Below are 20,498 nucleotides of genomic sequence, written 5' to 3'. Positions count from 1 at the left end.
CTAGTCTCCTGTAAGTAGGAGCTAATGTTTGGGTTTCTAGAAATCTTCAAGAACGCTGCCTCAGCTGGAAGAGGTCCCCTTTTTGCTCTCCTTCTCCCTCCTTTTTCTCTCTCAAAATGCAAAGATCACGGCTGGCATTCCAACAGTCGTCTTGGATCATGAAGAGACCTTGACGATGTAAACCATGAGCTAACTCTGATGAGGTAAAAAGGTTCAAAGAGTCTGGGTTCCTGATGACTGTGGAACTGCCATTACAGCCTTGGGCTGCCTACTTAAGGACTTCTTTTATGTGGGGGAAAGTAAACCTGTGTATGTTTAAGGCATTTATTTGGGCTACTGTTATGTGCAGCTGAACATAATCCTAATGGATACATTTTGGCTGAAAATGCTTATTCTCCTCCAACATGTTGTGAATAGGTAAACCAGTAATGAGGAAAATAATGGTCATGACACCTGTCCCTCTGCTAGCTATAGACAGAGAAGAGCTACTCAATTGCTGTCTCCCGTCCTCAGTCGCCTATCTCGTTGCTAGGAAAGCTGTCAGGGGTGTGCCTCCAGAGGAGATGAAGCTCAGGGAAGGCTGTGCTGTGTACCAGGCCTTGTGTACCTTAGCCGTGTGCCTCAGCTCCCACTAGGCCACCCATGCCCTGTTGGTGAGAGGGGAGGAATCTTCCCCCAGTGATGTGTGATGGCCAGTGTTGTGTTTGTTGCCCCTTGTTGTACGCAAGGGTAAGACAACAGATGGAGACAAAATAGCTCTCCCCAGAAGTGGAGAGGAGAACAGAGACCATGATTACAGGTTCATTTTTGCCAAATCTTGCACTTATTATGTGAGCCAAAGCTTTCTGTGGCTTGATTCTGGAAATTGCAACATGTACCCTGTAGGGAAAATATTATACTGGTTATAAATGAATACTAATCAATACTAACCCATAAGCAAGACCTCAGCTAAACTTCAGAATATGGGGAACTAGATTATTATTTTTTAATATAGTGAGAAGAAGAGAGACACAAAATGTTCCCCTTAAGCTTTAGTAATAGAGAACATAAAAGGGATCCATCAGCTCTTTGGAACTATATGTAATATGTAAGGTCCCAAATGAGAAATTCTCTGGAATTTAATGTGATAGCTACAGCAATTTCACACAAGATACAGATGTTGGTAAGGAAGGAAGTTGAAAAAATAATAGAAAAGAAGGAGAGAGAGAGAGACAGGCAGAGGGAGAGACAGAGAGAAAGAGAATGAAATAAGACAGAGGGAGAGAAGAAAGGAAGGAAGGAAGGAAGGAAAAAAGGAAAGAAGGAAAGAAGGAAGGAAAAGAAAGTCCAGAAACCATCTGATGAACTTTCTCTACCTCCCTGAGTTAAACGTAAGCCCTTTGTTGGCATAGGATTAGTGGTCCATTGATGTTCAAGGGGTGACTTACCTGAGTTCAGGAAAGAGCCCCGGAAAGGTGAGTTTGTACTAATTAGAGTAGTGGGACCCTCAGCATGTCTTCTGAGTATTTGTACACAGCCAGGGTATTCTATGCCATCTCCTGGGAATGCCACAGATCTGTATGTGCTCACCTTCAGGAGGTAACTTGAGCCTCATTCTTAGTTTTATCTAGGTTTCAATCCAGATTCTGCCACTTATAAGCAGGGGGCTATTGGGTAAGCCACTTAATGTCTTATAGTCTGCTTTTCCTCATTTCCAAATAGTGGGGTTATAACCCCTCCCATGAAGAGTTGTTGGGAAGAATGAAAGAGCCATTGTAAGAGAAAATACTTGGTTGAAGACTCGACACAGAGCAGTGCCTCAATAACTGTGGCTTCTGCCCGGTACCTTTTGTCTTTCTCACTCTGGTCAGGTGTAATAGGAGATGCCCTGGGCTGCCCTGCTGAGATTATCTCAGGGCCTGTGGTCACAGGCAGAGAATAAGAGGCAGAGGCATCGTAAGGGCAGGGCAGTGGGAGAGGTCCACCCAATGCCAGCAACTGGGGGTGCAAATCGGTAAAGAATTTCAAAACAGTTAAAAAATGGACTAAAATGGGATTTGATTTTTTGTTATCACTGTGTGCCTCTGATTCTAAATAAATAATGGCATGATAAAATATCTTCCCTGAAAAAAAATTTCAATCATCTAAATTTTAAATAGTAGTTGTGATTATTGTTGAGATTTAATACTGTACATAAGCTTTAAATCATCACATTTTTACTATTTATCCTTTAATAAACATTATATTTTACATGGAAGTTAATTTAGAGGATTCCTGATTGTATGGGGATAGGTTACATGCTTTTATTTCATGAACAAGCTCAATGGTTTGGACTCATTTGCGTGTGTATCATGTGTAGTTTGTTTCTCCAGCCCCACCATGCTGCATAGATGTGACAGGAACAATGATTGCAAAAGGTCAAGAAATAAAATTTGAATTAGTTGTTCAAATGAAGTAATTGTTACTTCAATTACTTCATTTCTCTCATGCTATGTGAACATTTTGAGTATTTATAATTTCAAACACTGAAACCTGTGAGGTATAATATTTTTGTTAAGTGCAAATTTTAGTTCTGACATGAACTATTTTACTGAATGTAAATAATATCTTTAAAACTGAAATGTACTCTTCCTTTAAAGTTATAATTATTTGTTTTAAAACTAAAGAATAAATCTGATAAATAAAATATCACCACACATATCATTTAATAGTTATCTGACTTGTACTTTTTGCAGACATTTTGATTTTATTAAAATTTACTTAGAAGTTACTGGTCAATTGTTTACATAAACTAATATTATAGCATATTATAGAGAAACGATCCAGGTTTAAACTGTAAGACTTGAATAAATGGTGCTTTTTTCTTTTATGCAAAAAGCCCTTCTTTCCCTTCCTTCCTTCCTTCCTTCCTTCCTTCCTTCCTTCCTTCCTTCCTTCCTTCCTTCCTTCCTTCCTTCTTTCCTTCCTTCCTCTCTTGTAAGATACAAAGTATAATAAAGGAAAATTTTGACTACCTATGAAGTTTTCACTGCCTTTTCTGGCCACATTAATTTTTTAATTTTATTTCAAGATTTTGATGACAATAATTTTGTTGAAGAGAGGAGGTGATATTAAAAAATGATCTGCTCTGGGTGTTAAAAATGTGAGAGAGGTCTCTCCTTGTCCTGAGCATGGAACATGTAGGGTGGCACATGGGGGCCCAAAGCACAGCGCTTCCCAGTTGCTTGAAGAGAAAGCATTTTTTTTTCCATTCAGGGCACTGTTTTTTCACAGCCCTGTGGGCTCTAACCTTAAGAAAAATAGCAGCAGCAATAGTCAAAACAAATCGCTTCTGCAGGCATCAGGCAGATATTTCCATCATTTTCCTTTCCAAATAGCCCAGACTCAGACTTCCTTCAGTCTAGTTCAGACAATCTAAGAGCAGTACCTTAAAATCCACCCACTGGTCCAACTGTGCAGGAAGGAATGGCCACCCTTTCTCTGTGAAGTTCATCGATGTCTCCCTTTTGTCCTGTGCAGAGCTTTCTTTTTAATGCCGTATGCCACTGAATGAAACTTTAATTCTAGCTGGGGTGGACGCTCTGGGTTGGGTTGGACAGCACTACTGTACCATGGATGAGGCTGGCTGGGAGTTAATTATGCTGTAACTCTTTTGCTGCTTGGAGCTCATTAATTCCCTCCACCCCTCACACCAGCCCTTTCCCTTTAAAGCTGTTTGTAGTTATTTCCAGCTGAAGCTGCTCATCACCTGGATGAGTCCTCCAGGACCCAACTGCTTACCAAACAATAACCGGAGATTTCTGCTTGGGCTATAAATGTTGTCTCGTTTGCTGGAGATGTTACTTTGGCTGAGAAGAGCCTGGATATGCATACAGTCAGGGCAGTACCTCCGTCCTGTTTGACTGGGCCAGGCCAGGTCAGTACAGTGAGTCACTGGCAGACACAGCTAATCTATGTCCCCACATGCCATTAACATAGGTGAACACAAATCCACATCAAACCTGGTTCCTTTTTTAAAGGTCATATTTACAGCCCATTAGCAGGTAGGGCGAGTGAGAACAAGGCTGTTGGTGGCAAGTATGCAATTCATCACAGTAATTAAATGGGTTTAAGTACAACACACTTCTTCACTTAAAAAAATGAACAAAGGTAAGGGAAGTTCCTGTCCACTGCCTCCCTCTGCTTCTTTCAGTGTCTCTCTGCCTCCGTCTCTCTTTTTCTTTCTGTTCTGTCTCTTTGACTCTCTCCTTCACTGTATCTCTCGTTATCTCTGTTTGTCCAACACATTCCTTTCTCTTTTTATAAAATCCGTCTTCCTCAATTGAACATTACAACTACTAATAATGTAAGTGAGTTCTTCTAGAAATTAAAACAAAGCCAAAAGAGTCACCCCATTCCCCCTCCTTTAGCGCTCCTCCCTTTATTGTGTGCACCCTGCCAGCGCCAGCCTGCGCAGTGCACTTGGCTATACGGTTGATTTCAGAGTGGTTCTGGTCCTGCCTCCCATCCCCCCTGCTGCCTGCTTTGGTTTGGATTCTTTGGTTCATGGGAAAAAATTCAGGCCACTCAGCTGATTAGATATTCCTTCCACCCTACCTCTGAGAACTTGAGCTTCTCCATAAAATGCTTACAAAGGAAGTGGCCGAAGGCAAATCTTGAGCTCTGAACACATCCTTTCTACCTGTACACTGGGGCGTATCACAGACCCTCGAGCTGAGGAACTGAGATGCCAGGATCTCAGACTCACTCCACATAGCCTCAAGAAGCAGCTGCCTGCGGAGGGCCCTGGCAGCTGTTGAGTACGCAGAGCAGCAGTGCTCACCAGTTTAGGATGGGAAATGAAGAAGGAGACTATATCCGATTGCAGCCATGGGGGGAATTGAAGTGGGCAGGATGTAATCGCCTTTGATGCTCCTCTCTTTCTCCCACTTTTAGGAAGTTTATGAATTCCTCCTTATTTAAAAGAATAAAAAATTATATCCCGTCAAGACTGGCTTTCAGAAATAGCTTTAAAATTTTCCTCCATGGAAGAGATGATCCCAGGAGGGAGAATGCAAACACTGAACCACATTTCTGAAGGCTCTGCTCCAAGCAGACAAGAGTAAGCAAGAATTTAGGGTCCTCAAAAAAAAAACCAAAAAAAAAACTGAATGAATTTATTTCCCATAAGCATATATTTATGCTCCAATAGTCATGGTACACCAGAGAAAGGGTATTTTTTTCTTCACCCATCTACTAACAAAGCACGTTTTACGTTGATGCCAGGGGTTTCTCTGCTAATGAGTAACGGCATGAGGGGCCCTTCTTCCATTAAAATGGACCCTCTAATCAGGAAGATGATGTCTGTCTTTTCGATGACATTTCTTTTTTTTTTTTAAGGAGGGCACAGCTTACAGTGCCCCATGCGGGGATCGAACCAGCAACCCTGGTGCCATCAGCAGCACTCTCTAACCAACTGAGCCAACCGGCCACCCCTTGAGGACATTTCTTAATTGTGAGTTTCTGTTTGGACAATTTCTGTACTCATTTTTCTTTGATCTCTTTAAAAGTCATTAAATATAGCATACATACAGAAAAGTACATAAAATACAAATGTTATAACAAAGAATGAACACCAAGTTGCCACAATCCATGTGAAGGAAGGGAGCATCATTAGTACCCGGAAGCCCTCACGTTACTTTCTGCCCAACAACTGTCCTCTCTCAGAGGAGACCAGTCTGTTCTGGCTTTTATCATGATCACAGCTGTCCTTTTCTTTATAGTTCAACCACCTATATATCCATAAGCACTATAGGTTAGTTTTGCCTGCTTTGGATTTTTATATAAAGAAAACACAGAGTACATGTTCTTTTGCATCTTTGCCTCATCCATTCCACATTGTTTATAAGCTTCATTAATGTCAAGTGTATCTCTGGTTTATTTGGTCTCATTGTCATGCAGTATCCCATTGTATGAACATCCCACAATTTACTCATTCTCACTGGCTATTGCCCACTGCTATGAACATTTGTGTGTTTCCTGGTGCGTATGTTTCTCTCAGGTTTTTATCTAGAGGTGAGTTATGGCTTGATGATAATATTAGGTTGGTGCAAAAGTAATTGTGGTTTTTGCAATTATTTTTAACCTTTTGAACCTCAATTACTTTTGCACCAACCTAATATTTAAACTTGACGTGTTGAAGGATCAGAAGGAGTTTATAAGTTACCTGCAAGAGAAAGGACATTCCAGGCAGAGGGAATAGAGTGTGTAAAAGCACAGAGGTGGGAAATCACATGATATGTTGGGGAGATCACAGTCTTGTATTATTGGAGTGTGGCGCTTGAATAACTCTAAATGGAGTTCCCAACATGAGCGGGACAGCAAGCGTTACCGTGCACATTTATCCTACAGGGTGATGGACACATTTTGTTATCACCTTCACATGCTGGTCATGGAGTCCAATTATAGTGGGATGATGTAGTTGGACCCAATGGTTGTGAGACCAAGATCAATCACGGGAAATCTTGTCTGCTAGCAATCATCTAAATTTTAAATGGCAAGTAGGGTTCACCTTGTAATTAGGTCTGATTTTTGGCTAAGTAGGTACCTAGAATATTATGTCTTGAAGAATCTGAGGCTATGTCTGGTATCAGCAAGAAAGCTTTGATTGATAGTTTGGAGCCCATGTGCCATGGATTTGCTGACTTTTATCTAAATGCCTCTCTAGGCAGTAGTTCTGACACGGTGGAGGAGCCCTCCAGAATCCAGCTCATGCTATTTCACATATTGTTTACTTTATTACATGTCCAATGCTGCTCTAATCACTAGACTTGCCATTATAAACTGTATCAGCCATCTGTGTTCCTGGAAAGGACAGCTACTGGGACAAACAAAATCTAAAATCCCTTGGCTTTCAAATGGCAGGAAGAAGGGCACACTGAATGTCAAGGTCTTTTTCAAGGAATGATACAACAATGAGCTTTGTGTGCTGTAGAACAACCACCTTTATTATAAATAAAAATGAACAACAATTTATATTTTGAGTCTCTCTCTATGTCTCTCTCTCTCTCTCTCTCTTTCTCTCTCTCTCTCTCTCTCTCTCTCAAAGCAAAATAATCTCAACATTCTGTCCCACAAGCTGAAATGTACAATGTATTTAGAGCCGGCTGGTTTGATTTGCCACTCTGAAAGTATCAGCTTCCTGATATTAAAAAAAAAAAAAAAATATCCTCTGTGTTAGGGTAAAGCTTTGCGTCAGGTAGCCTGGGTTATGAGACACATACATATCAAATCAAGTGACCAGAAAGAAACAGGTTTATGTGCTAAATTAATGCTATCAATGAAATATTTGTGTCCTGGTGGAAGACAAAGGTGAGTTTCCTTGTTAAACGGCCCTCCTTAGAGTGTTGCTGCAGCAGTGGTAGCCGGACCATGTAGGCAGATTACAGTCATGCGGGATGGTGAATAGGAAACCTAAGGGACCTTTGACTCAATAGAGAGAAGAAACTAGGTACTTCAATGCTGTGTAATCACATCTAAGAGCTGCTCCTGTGTGTCCAGGGTGGAAAAAAGACCCCAAAGCGTTTTAACACTGATATGGAGGGTCTATATCCCGGTAGAAACCCTTCTGGGTTGTGTGCACTTGGGAGGGTTCTTTCTTTTCCCCAAATCTCAGTTTTTTCACCTGTAAAATGAGAAACTTACACTCACAAAGTTGTTAAATGCATTGAATCAAATAAGATTATAGATGTGAAAATGATCTGCAAATTAGATAGCACTATATTACTATTATTATTTATATAGTACTGTATAAGGTACTGTCATTACTTTCACCTCACAAGGTTATTGCAGGGTTCAAAAGAGATCATGTCCTTGAAACCAATTGGAAAATTACTTGGAAAAATCTGTCTGAGAAAGTACAAGTGTAAGGTGATAGCTGAAGTAACAGTATCAAGTACTTTGAGATATGGATAGCTTCGGACAGTTTGAGAAGTATATTAAAGAGGGTATAGGGGCATTTTGGAAATAAAAGGTTTAGAGCATTTTTAAAACAGCCAAGTGGTCAATTCAGTAAAAATGGAAGATAAACCCTGGAATTTTCCAGAACAGAAACATCAATGTCAGTGGAGCTGTGAACAGATTAGAAATCATTGTTTAGCCAACAAGTTCATGTAGCATTTTCTATTTAATAGGCATTTCTGATGATAAGAAAGAGAGACTGACTCAGGTTACAATGAAGAAATGGAGATTCATTGATGGAGACATGTAGTCAGGAATCTGTACCGCACCTCATGGGAAATTACAAAGAGCCAAGTCTTCACAAAGAGTGGATGACAGGAACTGGGAGGTTATTTTCTGCTGTTCATGCCACTGCACAACCAAGTGGCTCATCTTCTCTTCTGTATGTCACTCGTTTTCTACTTTCTAGTAGACTTGCCTTTTCTACTCCAGACTTGCCTTAGCTCTTGCCGACCCATTGTTTCTCTTTCCTGTGGCTTCTGCGGCTCTAGATTTCTGCTGAATGTCTCTCAACTTCTGTTTCCTTCCTGCCTTCCATCTTCCATCTCATGAATCAATCTCTCTCTCTCTCTCTCTCTCTCTCTCTCTCTCTCTCCCTTAGACTTCAGGAGAGAGAATCTGAGTGGTTCCATTTATCCCCATTGTCTTTGCTGGACCTGAATTTTGTGTTAGGCCAGCTCAGAGACTGGCTGCTCTTAGGTCAGATTTCTTTCTATACCTGTGGTCAGGGAGGTAGGGTCACATGATATAAACATAGCAATTTATGCTTCAAGAACCTGTTAGCTTAGAGCTGTTGGTGGGCCCTTCTTGGAGTGGTGTGGGGCGGGGATCTGTTGGTGGGCACGTATTCTGCAGCTTTAGTCCACATGTGAGGGTGCTTGAAGTTCTGTGACACGTGGTTTACTTCCCATTACTAGGTCAGTGTGAGCAGTGGCTTATGTAAGGCACTTTCTGTAAAAACAAGCAAACTAAACAAACACCCTCCCTAAATACGCAAATGGTGCTGATGATGGCAAAGAAAATGAAGGACTAGGAGAAGGAGAAGAGAAAGAAGAAGAAAAATGTAGAGATCTTGAAATGTCTTTCTTTCAAGCCACTATGGAAAGAGACAGAAGTGCGTGCTCTGAAGGGTCAGGAATACTGTGCTTGGCCAAAACTGGGCTTTGTTTGGGGTTCTGTTTATTTTATCTAAAGTAGGTTCAAAGTAGCTTCTTCGATATGCTTAAGAACCTCCGAACTCTGGAAGAGAAATAAACCTCAAGGTAACCCCTTTCATTTCCCATGGTCTTTCCCCCTCCTTCATCTTGGATATAGAAGTGAGGCTCTCCAAGGCTAAGTGGCTTCCGCAAGCTTAGCAGGCCTCTGCTCTGGGATGGCAGAACAGAAGAGTGATCTCAACTGAGGAGAGTCTCTGCCCCCGAACTGCTAATTCTGATTGCTGGCTTCTACTTGGATACTTGTAGAGATGGAAACCTTATTGGCTTACAGAGTTCCTCTTTCCATTTTGGGCAGCTGGTCTGGAATTCTTGCCAATCTCACCTTTATGAAACAGAAACCTGCTGTCTCTGTAAAGGGGTGCTGTATTCTCTAAGATTTGTCTTCAGTCCTTGGGTGTTTACAGGCCATCTCTCCGTGTTGCATTCTCACCTCCAATTTGCTCAGCCTCAGAGCTGTCACCAAGTGGCTACAAGAGGAAGCATCTTGTGAAGGCTGTACTACTCCCAGCAGAACCAAAACAAACAACAACAAAATGCTTCTGCCAGCTTAATCGGTCTCCCAACTTTATTACAGAACAATGGCTATCCTGACTGAACCTTTTTATAAATTCTGTGTTCTGTTAACAATGAAAAAACACTGCCACTGGATTAAAAAAAGAATTCATGTATTATGGTAGTAGCCGATATTCTCATCATTCTAAAATGATAAAATAACTAAAATATATACATATTAGGTATCTGCTGTGTTTTAACTGTGTGGCATTGAGCAATTTACTTCATCTCTGTACTTCACTTTGTTTCTCATGTGGGATATTATTTTCTTAGCACTGTGCCTGGCTTATAGGAAATGCTTAATAAACATTATCCATTAACATTTTATACCCTTATATTTAGTCATCCTAAGAACTTTATGAGGAATGAAGCTCAGAGAAGTCAAGTACTTTGCTCATATTCCAGAAGGTAGTAAATGATGGCATTAGCACAGGGAACTAACTTTCTCACTTCAATTTTTGCTCCACCAGAGCTACCCACAATAACTCTTGTAGCTGGGAGAATATTCTGGAGAAGGTCTCAGTGCTGGAAAAGTTCGTCCTGTTTTTTTTCTTCTTCCTAATGTGGACTGGACATGGGGAACCCCAATGCACACTCTGGAACTGAATTTCCTCGCACAGAAGTCAGGAATCCCATTTCAGTCCCTTCCTCAAAGTCCCTTTCGTATTAGGCATCACCCCTGTGCCCTGACAGGTGCCAGGATCCTGGACTCTGGAGGTGTTTGAGGAGAGCTGTGCTTATCCTCCACCTCTGCTTGTGGTTTGGACTATTTGCCACTGCCAAAGGGGTCTCACGCACTTCTTGCACAGAACATTGTCTGCTCACTTTGGCAAACCAACACAATGCTCACCAAGTTTTGCTTTCTTCAAGCTAGGTGGCTACTGTGCATGGAATTACTCAGTAAGATTTATGGAGGACCCCACATAAAACTTGACAGATTTTATGACTAAAGTGATGAAAAAGGTGGCCCTTACCAGTGACAGGCCATACTATTGGCCACCCCTCCTAAAAAGCCTTGTTGACTAAAGTTCTGAAAAGTTCAAGGAATGGTGAGGGCAAGATTTTATTGGCACCTACAAGTAGGCAACTGGGCGGCTCCTTGTTTTCTTCACTGACAAAGGTGGCAGTGGCGCCTGTTCCCAGATGCCTGCCAGAGTCTAATCTGACTGCACGTGGAACCCCAGGTGAGATCAATGAAAACCTGAATGAAAGGAAAATTAGAATCCAGTAAAACCAGGAAGAGTCTTTGGAAAAGGACTTTGTATCTGGAAAGTGTGTACCTTTAGGAGTTAGGCATAATAATTGCCTCAAGGAGAGAGTAGGGGTGAATGGGGTGGGGAAGTGTCGGTGTGCCCAGAAATCCATCCAAATGCAGACACGGCCACATGCAAACACCAAAAACGAATGAGTCTCCTAAGACATAGCCTCCAGCTTCTTATGCAATCACTGCATTTGTTGGCTTGCTTGTCTTGTTCAAGAGAAGATTTAGACAAATTCCACTATCCTTCCACAGACCATTGCTAAGTGACCAGAGGGGGGAAAGCCTGCCCGACCTAACTGCCAGTAGCCCCGGAGCATTCCAGACAGTGTAGGATCTGTAGCAAAGAAATTCTTGTTATTATTTCCCCCTCACAAAGAAGCAAAGGCCCTTCATCCCTGGCCTTGGAGTTCCCTTATTGCTTACTTCTCTTCCATGACACCTAGGTTTGGTATTATTTATTTTGAGTATTCTCAAGAATATCTGCTAAATTTTCATTTATTTTGAATACACTCAGAAGACTGAGGCTCTCCAAGTTTCAGACCTCTTGAGAAAGGTGTGTGTGTGTGTGTGTGTGTGTGTGTGTTTTAAAGAAAAGCTCTCAGTTTGTCTCACGTCTGAAAGGCCCCCTGAGATCTCTGAGCTCAATCTGAGGAATAAAGCAGATTGGTTACCCCGTCTGATGGGTTTTATCAAAATGTGATAATGAAAAATGGTGGGCTGAGTTCTTACAGTTCTGTCAGGGGCTCTGTTACAGGTAAACCAGGCCGTAACTCACTTGCCTTATGACAGTTTTTATTACTCTGTTTTAGTGTAGTTTTGAGGAGTGAGGGGAATTGCCCTAGACAACAGATGTGGGAGACTTTTTTCTTTCTCCCTGTCCTATGGAGAGGCCTAAGGCTCCAGCCTGATGACTCATTGTTGTGGTATTATATGCCTCAAGATTAAGTGTGTGCTGTGGAAAGTGTGGGGCAGGATTTATCAGTGCGAGTTCTTCCTTTGAAGTATCAGGGCAGGCTACTTTGCTGATGGTTTCTGGAACCTGGCCAAGCCCCAATATGCTGTGAAAATAGCCGTCTTAGGTTTTCTTGGCACATGAGCACATTTGCACTTGATTCTCAGACCTCCACTGCTTTCTGATGTTTTTGAGGCAAGTATTCTTGGGAATTAGGGCCCGGGGCCAAACTGTAACCTTGCCTGTTTGTGCCCCTTCAGATGCCCCATCCAAACATGGTTTTGATGGCTCCAGATATGGACTGCAACACCAACTTGAATCAGAATATCCTTGAGTTTCAAAGTGCAGCCTGGCTTTGAGTTGTTTTCAAGCATTTATAGGAATTTCTCTGTAACCAACATTTCCTGCTGCCCTGCCCCCACTAACAAAATGTTGATGCTTACGGCTTTTTACTGCAACAATGCTTTCCACAACAATGTGTGTTTGCATTTTCAGCTTGAAACTAAAGCAATGTGTATGTGGAGAAAAACCTCAGCGATGCCATCATAACTCTACCAGTAAATAAACAACAACAACAACAACAAAAATCCATCTTTCTCTAGTGAAAAATCCATCTATTTGTCTGCATCTCCCTCCTCCCACCTCCACTCATCATTATACTGTTATTAATTTTGAGAACAAAGGACATAAAAAGCTAATTACGTTACATTCCCAGACACCCTTTCAGAGGTTAATATATCAGACACATTTCTCATCACCCAGCTATGTGTAATAAATAGGTTCCTTGTAAATGCAGATTTCCCAATAGACTCCCCATTTCAGGTTTCCCTCTAGCCTGGGAACCAGACTCTGTCCTTCCTGATTTAAATCTTGCCAACCTGTGTTGGAGAACCCATATGTAACCTTAGGGAGCATCTTTCTTTCTTCCAACTTTCTTAGTGGGCAGACGCTTTCATAAAGGCCACTTGCTATGACTGGGTGTAAATCGTGGAGAGGGCGCGGAAAGACATCAGGTTCATGTCCACTGACTTCCTGGTTGAAAACATAATTGAATGTAGTAGCAGGTAGGTCCCTGTTCTGTGTTGGATCATATCTCCCCCTTCTCCAAATTTATGTGTTAAAGTCTTAATCCCCAGTATCTCAGAATGCGACCTTATTTAAAGAGGGGTCTTTGCAGATGCAATCAAGTTAAAATGAGGTCTTTAGGGTGGGCCCTATTCCAATATGACCAGTGTCCTTATGAAAAGGGGACATTTCGAGACAGACACATATATGGAGAACATCATATGAATATGAAGACGGAAATCTGCAAGTCGAGAAGGATGGCCTAGAACGGGTCCTTCCTTCACTCCCTGCCCTCAGTAGGGACAAACCCTGCTAATACCTTGCTTTTGGACTTCTAACCTCCAGAACTGTGAGATAATAAATTTCTGGCTTTTAAGCCACTCGGTCTGTGGTGCTTTGTTACGGCAGCACTAGCAAACTAATACGGGTCCCTTGGGCAGCAGACTCTGAGGTACAGATTAGCATGAAGGATGTTTCTAAAGGAGAACTCTTGGGATAAACTCACACGAAAGAGAAAGGAAAAAAGCAGACTGGGAAGAAGGAGATGCCGAGCTGCGATATCGTCCCAGAAACACCTCAGCTGACTCCGTGGAAAGCGCTAGAACTGGGATGGCCCTTCATAGTTGGAACATGGGTCTGGGCATTTATATACCCCTGTGGATTTGTCACCAGGTGGGTGCTGCCACTGAAACAAGGTAGGACGTCAGGTGAGGCAGTTTTCTTCAGCTAAGGCAATTATGAAGAGGACTGACAGTTGGGGACAGTCTTTTGGGAGTAGTCCTTCATTCCTCAGGGTGCATCTGGGTGGCACATCACAGCGTACACCATGAACACATGTCATAATGTGTTGGTTGGCTGAAGGACGGTTTGTCACATTTCATGATTTTCAAAATGGAGTTGAGCTTTGTAAGGTGGTACTCTGTTCAGTTCACCTTTCATAACCTACCTTCTGCATGAAACAGGCTGTGGCTCCCTGCTTTGAAACCTGCTCTGGGAGACAGGTGGAGGTATATCAACCAATATCTAGACATGAAGACAGAAACTACTCTGGATGCTTCAAACTGAGAAGATTAATACAGTAAAAAAGTTATAGAAGGGCTGGGAGGGTGGGGGAGGGGGACACAAGGAGAGGGAGCTGTTCCCCAGAGATCAGGACGCTGGTTTTCCCCTGGGGCTGGAACCTATAAGCCCACGCTCTCTGCTGAGCTGCTAGACATGCTGCTGCAGTGACCACTGCTGCTGTTGGATCTATGTTGTTCCCTCTGAACAGGAACTCAGGATGCCATGCTCTGATCTGGTGAAACCAGGGCTGACACTGCTAGAGCTCCCAGTCACCTGGGGAGCTGCTGGAGCCCATAGTTACTGGTCCCAGTGCTATTGCTGTTGGTGGCACCACCAGTAGCAGACAAAAAAGCCTTTTCTTCCTTTTATCTTCTAGTTTCCTTTCTGGCAAGGGGACTGGCCTGTAATAGACAGGCCAGAATGAAGAATGGGCAGGGATCTGGGACAGTAGACAATAGTCCAATCTCTCTCAGACTAGCCCCTGCTGTGTCCTTGTTAGTGGATGGTCCCAAGAGGGAGGACCAATGGCTAGGAATGGAGCATCACAGAGCAGTGGCCTGGAAGCCCCTCCCCAAGTCTGATGAGGGGACGTCCACAGAGCAGCGAACAACTCTGGAATTTGGCTGATTTTTCACTGCCATCTGCTCCCTGCCCCATGTCCCTCTGCTCCCTCTGAGGAGAACAGAACATTCCCAAACAATTTCATGCCAAGGCCAACTTGGTGAAAAGGAGCTTTGTTTCTAGAGATGTTGTTATAATCTTGTTGTAGAAACCAGATCTACTAGCTCTCAGCCAATGTTCTCTTGACCACACCATGGCACAGTTGTGGCCTGGCCTCCCTTTTCCTTTCCTTCCGGTTCTTGACAGGAATGCTGAGTCACCACTAAGCTACCATGGAACAAGGACCGCAAACGGGTCAACTGGATCAACTAAACTACCTGTCACTTCACTCAAATACCCAGGCAAGCTGATGTCTCAATGGAATTTCTGGTTATTTGATTACATCGCCAAATAAATGTTCTTTGGACACATTTATTTTTCTGGGACATTACTAAAATAATAGCATTTACCTTATCATGAATGAAATTTCTTGTGTTTATTGTCTATTAATGTTCAAAGTGATTTTACACTATTTTCCTCCTTCTTTTGGCAGCCATATCACACATCCTAAATTGTCCTCCTTTCTTCATCCGTTTGTTCTTTCAGGAAATATTTACTGAGTTCCAACTATGGGCAAGTGCTCGTGTTACGGATAGTAGAGGGAATACAGAGAAGCAAAAGAAATATCCCTAGGAAGAAGTTTGTCCCTACTAAGAAGGAATTCGCTTTTACAAATAAAGTAACTAAACTGCAGAGAAAAAGCTGGCCAGTAATACTAAAGACTTCAGATTGGCAAACGCAAGCCCTTCCAATAAACAACTCCCTTCATCTTGAAAACGGAGGTGACACATTCCGCAGCATTCAACAACTAAGATTCAAGTAAGTTTCTCTTATTATTGCGAATGTCATCTGATTATAAATTGGTATGTGTTTGACCTGAGGTTACTTTGACACATCTTCAGTTGTCCTTATGGAGGGTAACTGAGCAGGCCTGGTGTTTTCCACATCGTTTAGCTTTGTAGATACAAAATAAGCAATGTATTGTATTCCTTCTGCCTGAGCATGTGGTTGGTATAATTTTTCCACAGACAGCTGAATTTGACAGCCTGTGCGTGGTGACCAAACATGAGTGAGGACATAGTAGGCGACAAAACTTGTCAGAAAAGACCTCTGGGATGTCACTGGGCACTGCTACTAGAGCCAGGCAATCAGATTATACGGCAGACTCAAAGATGTTGCCAAATCTTACAGACCAAATTCTCCTCACCTGGGAATTTCACCCACCGACCAGACCCCATATTGTTCCTACATGTAAGCGACTTGGTGAGAATTTTATCACAGCAACACTGCAGTTAGTGACTTATAACGACCCTCTAGCAAATTACTCTAGCAACCTAGCAATTTCTTCAAATCGTGGAATAGTTCAGAATGTTTCCCAAATCATACTTCTGGTTTCAAATAATAAGCTGAACCCCTTCCTTTGTCTTTTGAGCTGTCACTGCGCTCAACAGAAGCACTAATGTTACCATGGTTTCCTTAGTGATGCATGTGTTACAAAGAGGAGAGTGTGGTCGGATGAGGCAAAGAGATGAGAAGGAAACGAGACCTCGATATTCCGTGTCTGTAGGGTGCCAGCAAGATTTCACTGCTTCCCATTGGAGATGAAGGTCCACCTGGTAAAAGGTTGCCCTCCGGCAATAAAACCTTTGTTCACTCAAAAACTGTGAAGTGTTTTCTGTATACCAGGCATTTTACCATTTTAACTCCTAGAAAAGACAACTAATTTTTTCCTGATACAGCTGAGATGTTTCCCTAAGATAAAGAAGGGAAGGCAGTTTTGTGGTGTCACAGTTGTATATGGGCTTAATTTGAAACTATTAGTTTCGTTAGCTTTAATTCTAATTGTATCTCTGCATTTTGCCCTGAAACACTTTATTGCTCAAACAAGTTCGCTCAGAAAATAATTGCCATGTTCTTACATAGAGAATATACAAAACAAAGGTCTATTGTGCCAGGGCTGGAAGGAGTGTTTTTTGATTGTTTCTCATTCCCCTCTGTGTTTTCAATGGAAGCCAACCCCAATGTTCAGTAAGGCCTCCAAGCAATTGGGCGCCATGGAATATAGCCCTGCCAGGGCGTGGGCTTATCTGGACAGCTTCCCGACTAGTCATTTGCTTCTCTCAGGACTTAAGGCCAACATTGATGAAAGTTCTCTTAGGCTGCTGGAGAATCTGTTGTCTATTTTTCAGAGGTTCTTTCCTGGGTAGAGGTAACTAACTGTTGCCACAAGTTCCACGGGCTGTGGGAGCCATCAGGAGATCTGACTTTCATAACGATCCTCTTTCATTTTATAAGTTGGAGTGACGGGGCAACTGAATGACACTATGTGTCTGCAAGGTGTTGGGAGTTTAGAGGATAATCCATCTTTACGGAGCCTTGGGCTAACAGTGAACTTCTATGAGTCCTGCTTTGAAATGAGGAAAGTATCATGTGAAAAAAAGAAATACATTTCTTGGAATTTCCCCTTTCATGATTCAGTGTTGATAAAGAATTCCAGAAAGATTATACTGCCCGGGCAGTCATTTCTCAAGGTTGGAAAGAGAAACCCTAGGGAAGTATTTGACAAAGAGAACTGAGGTGGCTCACTAGAATGGGCCGTGTCTCCCTGGAGACATCCGTCTCTCTAGGAGGATCGACATAGCGCATCGTCTCTCCACAGCCGTCAGGGGCTCTTCTGAGACCTTAGCATTCTGCTTCCAGATGAACAAGCCATGGTATTTATTGAGCACCTGTAATGTGTCCAGTTTTGTGCTTTGTGATGTAGTGAAAGCAAGAGACATAGACAACATGATTCCTGATTTACACAAACATTTAAAATCTGGTAGAAGAGGTAAGGTTCATACAAATGAATGAATTAAGGAACATCGGATAGTATATCAACCTCTGCTAAGTGTTTACAGGTCAGAATTTCTTCTCATGCCATCAGAACAGAGAAAGGACAGAGAACACCAAGCCTCAGCACAGCCAGGGAAGCTTTCTGAAGGAGGAGAGGCTTAAACTGTAGAGAAGAGAAAGGTCTAATAGGTCCTTTACTTTTGTGAGCTCCCAGTTTCACCAGTACCATGATGGTGCTTCATTTCTCCCATAAGCCACAGTCAAACACAAAGAATGTTTTTGCCGCTGCAATGACAGAGAACATAAGGCCATATTGAGATGCAGATGATGACAGGGTCCCTCCCTTCTAGCTGAGTGACTCATGCCTCCACCCCAGTGTGCAGCGCTCAGATTGATGGCAGAAAAGGAGATAAAATTGGGGCTCTCCTCTATTTCAAGATGGGGAGATTTAGCAGAAGGCACAGAGGAGAGACTGAGGGAGAGTCTGATCTGGCTGGAGATGAAGGCTCATTAAGAAAGCCACAGAAAACCAGGTTTGCTGCTCAGGGTGGTCGCCTAGTGCTAACGAGTACTGAGGTTAGACATGACGCAGTCATGAAGGGGTAATTATTATATTTCACTGGGCAGGCTCGTGACATGGGAAAAGAATTCTTTTAGAAATACTTGACTGGAAATGGCAGACTGAAAAGACTGGAGGGGAAGAGAACACTAGCATAAGAGAGACGAGCTAGAATGCATATTGTGTAAGGGGGTGGAGGCAACATGGGCAGAGAAAACAGGGCCAATCAGCAAGATCTTGCAAATAATAGGCTTGGTGACGATGTACATAGATTTTGAGGAAGATACTGAAGAAAAAGGAGGAGGGTAAGAAGCCAGTGGTCTGAGCAGTCCCCTGCAGCTTCCCCATAAGGTGGTTTGTCCACCTTGCACACATGCTGGACATTTCATGTGCAACACATTCCTTTGGTTCCACAGTGGTATCTTTCAAAAACCTTTTTTTTTTAATATTGTGGTAAAATACACGTAACATAAAATTTACCATCTTAATTGTTTCTGAGTGTAGAGTTCAGTAGTGTGAAGTACATTCACATCGAGGGGCTGCTTCACCAGCCCTCCTACATCCAGCTCTTGTTCACATTGCTTTCCAAAACCTGCTAGAAATGTCTACTCAATTACAAAACAAACAAACAAACCAAAAAACAAAAAAACTTGCAGTCTTGCTTTGGGGAAACCATTCCTGAGAGCAACAGTGAACACACACTCAAGAACCACTTCCCTGGAGAAGTGGTTTAGGGCAGTGATGAAGAGGGCGAGCTCTGGGTCAGACCACCTGTGTTCAAATCTTGTGTCCCCCATTTACTGGCTGTGTGACCTTGGGCAAGCCACTTGACCCATCTGGGCCACAGTTTTCACATCTGTAAAGTAGAGTGACTCTGCTCCCCTCACTCCAGGGTTGCTGTGAGCATTAAAATATGGGAAGTACAGGAAAGAGCGTCTGCACATAGTATGCGCTGTATTAATATTAGTTATCTTTGTCCTCCTGGGCCCAGAGTTCCTTTTCCCCTCCCAGGTCACACAGGGGAAAGTACAAAATCCAACTCTGTGATCTATACTTAACTCACACTTTTAATCTCTTCAGATTCTGCTGGGGTGAAGGTTTAAGGATTATTACTCTTAAAACCTTGAAAATACTGAATGCCTGACTATGAAATGGCCTCATGGCCTCTCTTCTGCCTGTTCTTGAGTTATTCTCCTCTTTCCCTTTTTTCTCTTTTTCCCTTTTGTTCTCTCTTTCTTTCTTTCTTTCTTTCTTTCTTTCTTTCTTTCTTTCTTTCTTTCTTTCTTTCTTTCTTTCCTTCTTTCCTTCCTTCCTTCCTTCCTTCCTTCCTTCCTTCCTTCCTTCCTTCCTTCCTTCCTTCCTTCCTTTCTTTCTTTCCTTTTTTTACTTTATCTTTAAACCAGAAGATATTGCAATCTTCCCTACCCCTCTATGCTCAGTATTCTGGAGGAAACAGAAGTTTAGCTCCCATGTATACACTTTTCTTTACTTGAAAATTATAGAAATTATGTTAGCTTTATTTTTGTTAAGATTGCTGTTTTTTATTTTTTCCTTTATAAGAAAAGAGAAGAAAATATGCTGCTTTGCAATTAGGGCAATATATCTGTATATATATTTTATACACATATCTACTTTATTTTTGTATAGAGCTGGCCCAATCAGAAAGCCAAAGCAGCATGGTGGCCCAAGAAGGTTTGGCAAGAGCGGACCGATGGCTCTTTCTGAGGGAGTTTTAGGGAGCTGCACTACCTCTGTCATAACCTCTGAGAACCTCCAGAAACTTCCTTGCTCCTCTCTGCCTCCCTTTTCCTCGCCTACAACCCAGGGTCATTTAGGCTGTGACTTCCATCCTAGCACCTTCCAGGATTTCTTTGAGGTTCCACCTGAGTATCTGTCCTGTGAGGAGCCCTGCACTACCTCACTCACTGCCCACAGACCTGGTGCCATGGCAACCATCTTCACAAACATACACAGATGGCCAGATAAGGCCTGGTGATAAGAGACTGAAGTGCTGTAACAGGACCTCACCACATGGAGGCCACTTCTTCCACACCGTAGTGGTGCCCATTTCATATGGGGACCCTGGCCAGGAGGAAGACCTGTTGAGCAGAGACCACCTGAGACATGGTACCAGAGAGCAGTAGTGGGACACTCATCTTCCCAGCTTGCTGCTGAGGATGGAAAGAAGCACTTGGAAAATTCTCTGGGGGTTTCCAGCTGGGTCAGTGCAGAAGCATTCCCATGAGTCAGCTTTTTGGTTGCAGACCAGGAGCCCTGCCTGGGAAATAAGCCCTTCAGTAGCCCTATGACAATTGTTCCTTTCTGTGAAGTGGTGGCTGTGTTGCCAGCATAACTGGG

General features: G+C 42.7%; 1 long non-coding RNA gene across 2 annotated transcripts in view; it reads left to right on the top strand.

The window, feature by feature from the left end:
- The first annotated feature begins 5,350 nt into the window (after window positions 1–5,350).
- Window positions 5,351–20,498, top strand: part of LOC117024499 (uncharacterized) — a 105,349-nt gene continuing 90,201 nt past the window's right edge. For both annotated transcript variants that reach the window (XR_004423464.1, XR_004423465.1), the window contains exons 1-2: window positions 5,351–5,473; window positions 15,293–15,565. This is a non-coding gene — a long non-coding RNA (uncharacterized LOC117024499). The remainder of the gene's footprint in view (window positions 5,474–15,292; window positions 15,566–20,498) is intronic.

Source organism: Rhinolophus ferrumequinum, chromosome 7 (genome assembly GCF_004115265.2).
Source record: "Rhinolophus ferrumequinum isolate MPI-CBG mRhiFer1 chromosome 7, mRhiFer1_v1.p, whole genome shotgun sequence".
NCBI classification, from domain to species: Eukaryota; Metazoa; Chordata; class Mammalia; order Chiroptera; family Rhinolophidae; genus Rhinolophus; species Rhinolophus ferrumequinum.
The sequence above is the reverse complement of the archived record's forward strand: the minus strand, read 5'-3'. Positions and strand labels throughout refer to the sequence as shown.